This window comes from Gadus chalcogrammus, chromosome 14 (genome assembly GCF_026213295.1).
Source record: "Gadus chalcogrammus isolate NIFS_2021 chromosome 14, NIFS_Gcha_1.0, whole genome shotgun sequence".
NCBI classification, from domain to species: domain Eukaryota; kingdom Metazoa; phylum Chordata; class Actinopteri; order Gadiformes; family Gadidae; genus Gadus; species Gadus chalcogrammus.
Window position 1 is genome coordinate 27743818 of NC_079425.1, and position 9301 is coordinate 27753118.

Genomic DNA, 9301 nt, shown 5'->3' on the forward strand with positions numbered 1-9301 from the left:
TGAAAACCATCATAAATCGGGGCACGTGCAGAGTTTCAGTTATGCCGATGGGAAGATTGTCGGTCTTCTCCACGCCAGTCGCAGGGAGCGTGACGTCACATACGAGCCGTGTAGTCTTTCTCGTTGTGTTTTCTCTACAGCCTTTATCTGAACAGTTGCACAATAAACGGTTGAACTCTTTGCATGAAAAATTATCATTTAAATCCATAAACAACATATGTGTAATCCAGGGCATATAAAGACCGGGACCAGAAAATAATTATTTTCTCTCCATTGACACCCATTCATATTTTTCGATCTCATAGGTGCCATGAGCTCTACCGGAAGGGGCGTGACTTCGCCACTATTTCATTGACAGACTAAAGTGAACGTGCAGCAAGCACTAAGAGGTGAATTTAACACCCGTTCCAACATTTGAATTACAGCTTAAAATTATAAACATTAACTGATTAATTCTCCCTCATGTTCAACCATCGCAAGCAGTTCTAGTAACTGATTATTCTGATTCAGTTAAAAAGCGCAAAGAGGTCCCTGCGGGCATCCATACTTGTTGTTATGAAGTCTAGTCTCACGAACGACCTGTTTTTCCGGTTTTATGTTATAACCTACGAACGTTTCCTGAAACGTAAGAGCTTCCGAACCTCCGAGCTGCTTTGAGGGCGGCTGCGCAGTGCACACCCAAGCATCACGTTAACGCGCATGCAGAAAGAGGATGTCACGGAAATCATGTCCGTTAGCTTTTCAATATAAATCTGTCAAAATAAAAGTCACGCAAAACAATCGTTATTTTGGGGATTCGTTTATCCGCGTGGGAAATTTGAATTGTGGCGTGTGATAGTGTGTGAACTGGTTGATATGAGTGTGTCTCAGGGCCAAATGGTGAGACTTGGCAGCTCTGTCAGTTGTGAAACAAAGCGGACGGACGTGGTCTCTATAGCAACGACCTCAGCTACCCAACACTGATCAAAAAAACGATTGTTTCTCTCAATCAAAGCACCAAACAGGACAACTGATGCCCAGAGCCTTAACCCATACATGTTGTGTAATTAACAAGGACACGTTGGTGTAGTTGTGTTGAGGAATGTCACAGATGTCACTGTAAAATCGCTGTTATTGTGCAGCCATCGGCTCTTCCGTTAGCCAATGGGATGAATGCTTATAGCTTCATATATTGCCGTGGAGGGATTACATTGTAATGAGTGGAAAAACCCCTGCGTCGAAAAAAGAAGCACAAGGTCCTCCGTTAGCCAATGGGATGAATGCTCATAGCGTCTCTATGTGCAGCCATCGGCTCTTCCGTTAGCCAATGGAATGAATGCTCATAGCTTCATATATTGCCGTGGAGGGATTACATTGCAATGAGTGGCAAACCCCCTGCGTCGAAAAAAGAAGCGCAAGGTCCTCCGTTAGCCAATGGGATATGAATGCTCATAGCGTCTCTATGTGCAGCCATCGGGTCCCCCGTCAAAGGGTTACATTGTAACTAGTTGAAAACCCCATGCGTCTAAAAAAGCAGCGCAAGGGTACCCTTTTGCGTCAGAAACTGAAGCAAAAGTCACTGACCGTTCGTCAGAAATCGACGCGCTCGGAGTGAGAATGTGTTGGTGTACTTTGTGTCTGGCCAATGGGGGACCAGAACCTGAGGAACGCTCTCCTAATGATGGCCTGTCAACGCTGCAGCTGTCTGCGATGAATCGTCAACATCCCGCCGCATAAAAAGATATTCCCTTAAAGGGGTAGTTCGGAATTTTGGACATAGGGCCTGATTCCGAAGTGAGCATTGGTATTCTATATCACTGGAGACAGTTTCAACACATTTCATTCAGTCCTTCTAGTTGCAGAGTTCGCTCGTGCTAGGCTAGCGCAAGTCAACGGGCAATGCTAGCCTGCTATTAAAAACAGTCTTACCCACTCCACAGTACACCCGAGGTAAATCAATTATAACGCCAGAGTATAGATTTAATTGTCTGTGTTGATAGAATAATGTTAGAAATAAAACTAACCATGCATCGCATGAATCATCGAGGGACTATTTTCTCAGCAGAAGCGGAATTCTACTATGCGCTGGTTAGGTTTGTAACCGAATCACGACAGAAGAACGTAAACAGAGAAGCGTGGGACAGAAGCGCAATTGAACGACTAGGCAACATGATGGTTCCATATGCTTTTAGAAATTGTAGAAATAAACGGTACAGATGGGCACCACAAAGTTTCCACCAATTTCCAGTGCGAGATCCAGAAAGGACTCATCTGTGGCTTGTTGCTGCTGGCTTTGACATCAAAACACCGGCTCGTACATGTACGGTTCGTTGGATACAACAAATTCATCATAATCGTCTTCAAAAGCAGATGCATCGCTAACTCCTCCAAACGTGGCCATATCTTGTTAATTTAATACGCTTGTAGAATTCCTTCGTTCACTGTACTCTGCGTTTGTATCAATGACAGCGGCAGGTAACCTAGGTATCAGTCCGCCGCTGCCGTAGCCTACGTACAGGAATATAAACACTGCTGCTGAGACCCCGCAATTCCCTCAAAATACAATGCAATGCAAGGTTGGTTTTATTTCTAACATTATTCTATAAACAGACATTTAGATGTATAGTCTGTCGTTATAATTTATTTACCTCGGGTGTACTGTGGAGTGGGTACGACTGTTTTTAATAGCAGGCTAGCATTGCCCGTTGACTTGCGCTAGCCTAGCACGAGCGAACTCTGCAACTAGAAGGACTGAATGAAATGTGTTGAAAACTGTCTCCAGTGATATAGAATACCAATGCTCACTTCGGAATCAGGCCCTATGTCCAAAATTCCGAACTACCCCTTTAACATCAAACAAACCCAAGCCCATGTGCAGACACACACACACACACACACACACACACACACACACACACACACACACACACACACACACACACACACACACACACACACACACACACACACACAGTCAAACACATGTGCAGACACGCACGCACACACACACACACACAAATACATGTGCAAATACACACACACACACACATACACACACACACACACACACACACACACACACACACACACACACACACACACACACACACACACACATACACACACACACACACACACACGTGCATGCACACAAGCACCTGAATAGACACAAACACACACATACACACAAAAGCACAGGTAAAAAAAATATCTCTGCATTGTCAGGTGATTTCTTTTACTTTTTGACAGTAAAGTACAGTTTCTGTCCTGCCCAGAGAGATACAGACACACATTGTTTACTGTTAATAATTTAGTTTTGGCAATCAACAGTGTCCATGTGGTGTGTGGGAAACATTCTCTTACATGTTTGTTTTTCTCCTAATTGATTTGGTATTATAAAACATAGAATTGCCGAAACGGCGAACAGAGAAACGGGCAGTAGCCCAGCCGGCCCCAGCCAGGTAATTAATATTGTTTACATGATTCACAGCGTCCAGGCGGGGGCCCACTTCAGGACGCTGTCCAACGGTGATGGGTGTTGGGGGGCCAGCAGGGCAGTCTGCAAGCCCCCCGGGCACAAGAGACCCTCCGGCCAATCACAACTCTGCTCAACACAGGGGAAGGACCAAATAGAAGCTGAATCTTATTCTTAATTCATTAAGTCCTACGTCCTTTTTTAAATTATAGAGAAATAAAAATACAATGAATATGTTATGACTATACATATATACCGATATATTTATAGATATATAGATACATATATAGAGTTTACCTGATAGAATCATTATTGTAAAAAAGAATTAGCATGTGATCTGATGAATGGAGTGTCCCCTTCTACTTTAGTAGAAAAAACATCAGTGCCCCCCCCACAATAACACATGCCAGCCGCGATGTCGTTTAGTCCCATCACATCCATTTGGAGAACGTTAACCAGGATCATCCATCTTCCAGCCTTATTAGTCCTTAATTTGGAAAATTTGAAATGTTTAATATCCCAAGATGGATTATAATGCAGCTTTGTCAGATCCAATTTTGCTGATCATATTTAACCTTCAGCCTGCAACTCACTCACAAGTTTCAAGACTGTATTACTATTATCAATTGTTTGATCTATTTTTTCCAGGCTTTCTTTCATTGATTCAATGGTTGGTAGATGAGGTGGATGTGTAGCCGTATGGATTCAGTCCAGCATTCAGAAGCTGCTATTAGCAGGTAGTGCAATCTATAAAATATCTTTCAGACGATCATTCTAAAATATGTTATGCTATTTTGATACAGGGAATGCAATACTGTATAATATCAGATACATGTATTATCATTAATAGTAATATCAGTTATTCATATTTATAATATTCGGTAACGCTTTATATTAAGGTCCTTGTAATAAGCCTTAGTTAATATGTAATAAGACCTTATTATATGTTTATTAACATTAATTTGTGTTAATACGACTATCAATAAGTGTTAATAATAACATCATAAACATGTTTATTGTGATATTATAAGACCTTTATAAGCACTTATAAGAAACTTGTTAACTATTTATTGATTGCTTAATAACATCAATAATGGTCTCATATATAATACTGAGATTCTTATTGTGGTTAATAAACGCATTACATAATACATATACCGTAAATAGGAAGCACATCTTTTGATAAATATATTTTTTTTATTCTTCAACATCAACATTTAAAAAAACTGACAAGACGAATCCGAGGCCTCAGGGGATGGTAGGAAATTCTTCTGGCGGGTCTTACTTGTCACTATATAAAGAAACACAAAGAACATTGACCACAATAGACAGTTAGCAGACAGGTTACAATAAGCATTAAGCCGTTTAGAAATGGATTCATCACACACACTTCGATAGGTTTGGCTAGGGCGTATTCACACGTGCCTTGTTTGGTTCAAACCAAACCAAAAAATCACTGGTGTGGACCTTTTGGGCTGGTGTGAATACGAACCATCGAACTCTGGTACGGACCAAACAGCCGGTCCGAGACCCAGCCGGAGAGGTGGTCTCGGTTCGCTTCCAAACGAACCCTGGTGCGGTTCACTTGAATTGTGAAAGCGACCGCGCTCAGTCCGACCCAGTTCAAAAATATTATGCGTTTTTGGACGCAACAGGCTACGATTTCTGCTTGTTTATTTATATTCTTTGATTAGCGCGGTAAATTCAAAGATCAACGTCACGTTATCAGACCGGCATCACGTTATCAGACCCGTTAAAAATGAGCCGTGGCTCAACATGTAGCGAAGAGGAGACGAAATGTCTTTAGGATATCTAGGCAGACGCCACCTATAAAGTATGTTGGAGAACATACCGATGCATTTAATGCATTCAGTACAAGGATGGGGGAGAAGGCATTCGAGCGGTCCGCGGATAGCATAACATCATAAAATCTACGTTGTGCTAAACGCCCTTCGTGCTCCAAAGTACTTCAATTTTTTGTAACTGTATGAAACCAATCACTATAAGCACAACGAGGGCAGCACGCTGTATCTCCATAATCTCCATAGTTTGTTTTCTTTGTTTACTTTTTTTATGCGTTATCCAGCGTTACCCTGCCCCCGACCGTCAGGTCCAATGATTGAAGGATCTATGAACACACGTGCGTTGTTGACAAATTCTCGGACTGTTGTGAAAAATTGCAATGTGAAAAGGAACCACACCAAACCAAAAAATAAAGATTGCGTTTTGGTCCGGACCATAGAGATCGAACTAAGGACTTTCCTGGTGTAAATACTCCCCTAGTTTCATATGATAGCATAAGCTAAACGTTAGTTCAAATGCAGCAAGCCAAAGCCTCTGAAAGAAAGAACAAACAGCTAGCTAGCTAGAATCAGCTACCGTTTTACTATAGCATCACATTTTTAAACTTACCAGAGAATCATCCTCCAGTTTGGACCTCTTCCTCTTACCAATGTTTTCTGTGCTTGTTCCTGTCTTTTGTCTGTAAGTCGTTGGTCTGGGGTGCTTGTGCCTACGATTCCGACACGTTCTCCAAACGTTCTTCAAACACATAGGCTGTGTCTCAATTCAGGGGATGCATCCTTTGCAGGACGCGTCTTTAAGGTGTGGCCTTCGTAGACCGTGAAGGCCGGACTGAAGGCGGAACGAACGTTTTTAAATGAGTCGTCTGGTCTAGAGAGCTGTCGAGCTCAAGTATTTGAACTTGACAGCTCAAATACAAGTTTGCGTAACAAGCCGCTAACACCCTTTACCTACCGTGACGACGCGCCGCTCCTGTCTCCTAGCAACCCTGACGGCTGCGGTTCAAACCAGACGGTGGAGGGGAAATATTGAGCCGTTATATTATAATTATTTAAAATATAACGTTAATTGGTTTAACGTTATATGGCTCATGTTAATGTCATTGAACTCTGACAATAAAGTTGCACATTTAAAATAGTCCCAACTTTATTTGAATATAAAAAAAAAAATATTGCATAGTAATGTCATTAAATATGTACTTTGCTGCAACTGCCGCTTACGCTCTCTCCAACGCGATTTCTGAAAAAAATCCAACGCGCAATGAATTTTGGGATACGTTGGGCCGTGAAGGATCCAGCCGGTGGATCCTTCAAATCCGGGAAAAGAAGGCTGCATTTGTCGGCCGCATGTGAAGGAGCCTTCTAAATGGAACAGCCTAGATGCGTTGCAGTCTTCGAAGGATGCGTCCCCTGAATTGAGACACAGCCTTAATCAAGCATATGCGTCAAGCCGTCAACCACTTGCATAAACATAACTTCCGGTTTAAAATGACCTTCAAAATAAAAGCCTTTAAAGGATATATTATATGAGGCACAAAACAGATCACACTCGCTCAACATGCGGTTCTATTAACCTTAAAGGGCACCTATTATGCTTTTTTGACTTTTATGACCCATAAATGTTGTCATGTTTAACCATACTAAAGGGTCAAATAATGATGTACATCCCTTTAAACGTATTCCCTGCTGACCATCTGGGGTGGCTGTGCAGAGCGCTAAACACTAGGGACGTCGGTCGCGATTCACTTGTTAAAATTTCCGGGATTTATCTATCCGGATTTTCCATGTATGGTAATGCTGCAACATGCTCTTCCGGAAGGTAACCAATCACAACGGAGTGGGGTTGGCAGGAGGGGGGCGAGGGGGCGGAGAAGGACGAAGCCGAGTGTTGACAGAGAATGCTGAAAGCGCCCAGATGAGAGGAAGAGTTTCCCGAAAATCTAAATAATTTGTTGTGCTGTGATTCGTGTCAGGGTGTTCTATAGGGGTCATTATGTCACGGTTGTTTATAATTTGCTCCACAGACATTGGGTCTTAGACAGGTGCGGGCCATGGTGAGCGGAGCTGTGCACCGCAACGGGGCACACCTGGACCTCATCAACTCATCACACACTCTTTCTTAAGCCTGGCGGGGACTGTTCGTCGGCGCCAGATTATTCCGTCTCATTCGGCACTTTGGCTGACGAGTGTAATGTAAATCAACCTCCGACACTCTGACCTGATCTTTGTTATTCCTAACGTCGTGCGATCTTTTTGCCGGTAGCCAATTCCTCGCCAGCGGATAACCACCGGACCAAAGCATTCTCCGGTGCCTCCGCCAGCTATGCCTACCCGCTCCTGTCTTCGGCTTGCCCGCTGGATATCTTTTGAGTTTTCTTTTGACAATAAACTTTGGATTGTCCGAACTGCCTCTGTCTCTGCATCCGGGGTCCAAACTAACATTTCCGCTAACCATAACAGAATAATCTGGCCAACATGGACCCCGTGGAGTCAGAGAAGGTTCGGCAGGGCCTCACCTCGCAGGGCACCAGGATCGGTAACCACGACGCTGCGTTACAGGAGTTTTCCGATGTTCTACGTGGACTCTCCGCCGGCATGTCAGAGCTGGGAGCCCGTATGGAGCAGATTGGTTCCCAGGTCTCCCGCTCCCGTCTCGCTCCAGGGACCGGCAGTCTCCTCCGCGTCAGACTTCCCTGCTGTGGTGCCCGTCTCCTCGCCCAGCCAGCCCCGCAAACCGTTTATTCCTACTCTGGTCAGGTATGCGGGGAAGTTAGGCCGTTGTAGGCAATTTTTACACCAGTGCACCCTAGTTTTCAAACAGCAGCCATTGTCTTACGCCAGCGACAGGACTAAGACTGCTTTTATTGTGAGTCTGTTGTCAGACCAGGCCTCCGACTGGGCTGTAGCAAACTCTATTAATAGGCCCTCTCTCACGCTTTCCTATACCGATTTTGTTTATGAAATGCGGAGGGTAAATCACCACCCGGTTCGGGAAAAGGAAGCCAGCAGCCGACTCCTCTCCCTTGCGTCAGGCCTCAGACTCTGTCGCTCAGTTCGCATTAAACTTCCGCATTCTCTCCTCCGACAGCGGTTTTGGTGGCCCTCCATGGCTGCCGACACCAAGGGTTTCGTGGCTGCCTGTTCCATCTGTGCCCGCGGCAAATCGTCACACCGTGCTCCGGCTGGTCTCCTGCGCCCTCTACCTGTTCCACATCGGCCGTGGTCGCACATAGCTGTGGACTTCGTGACTGGCCCTCTTACGGTAATACGGTCGTACTGACTATTGTCAATCGTTTTTCCAAGGCTGTGCATTTTGTTCCGCTTTCAAAACTCCCCTCAGCTCTGGAGACGGCGAACCTGCTGGTCCTGCATGTGTTCCGGCTCCACGGTATCCCCCAGGACATTGTGTCGGACCGGGGACCGCAGTTCTCCTCACGAGTTTGGAAGGCGTTTTGTCAGGCTACCACCCACAGGCTAACGGCCAGACGGAGCGAGCTAACCAGGACCTCGGGTCGGTGTTACGTTGTGTCGCCGCCGAACACCCTGTCTCCTGGGGCCTCATGTTCTAAGGTTGCGTACGCACAAAAACGTGGCGTACGTCCTTTTCCACGCTCACGTTCAAATGTACAAAACGTGAAATGACCGTAAAAATGTGCGGTCCCCACGCCAGCTCCAGAGCTGTCGTACGCACGTTTCTACAGCTATTGTTCCTTTGGCGACACTTAGAGGTGACGCTGGGAAACTTGGAAAAAAGGTGAAAACAATGACTCAGAGTGATTTGCACATCAGAGACACACTAATGAACAATTAACACACCTTGCAATTATATGGGTGGCTATAAAAGCATGCGCAATGGATGAAGAAAATAGTTTTAAAAATGGCTGCGTTAGCGTTGTTAGAGGACATCGCAAATGGTCAAATCCGAAGGGCGCTGGAGACGCCGGGGCCGACGGAGCAATCCGTGCCCTCTCCTTGCTTGTCTATTCAAAAATAAAAAAATTAAGTTAATAAACACGAGTCAAAGTCTTTAATATCCTGGCATCTT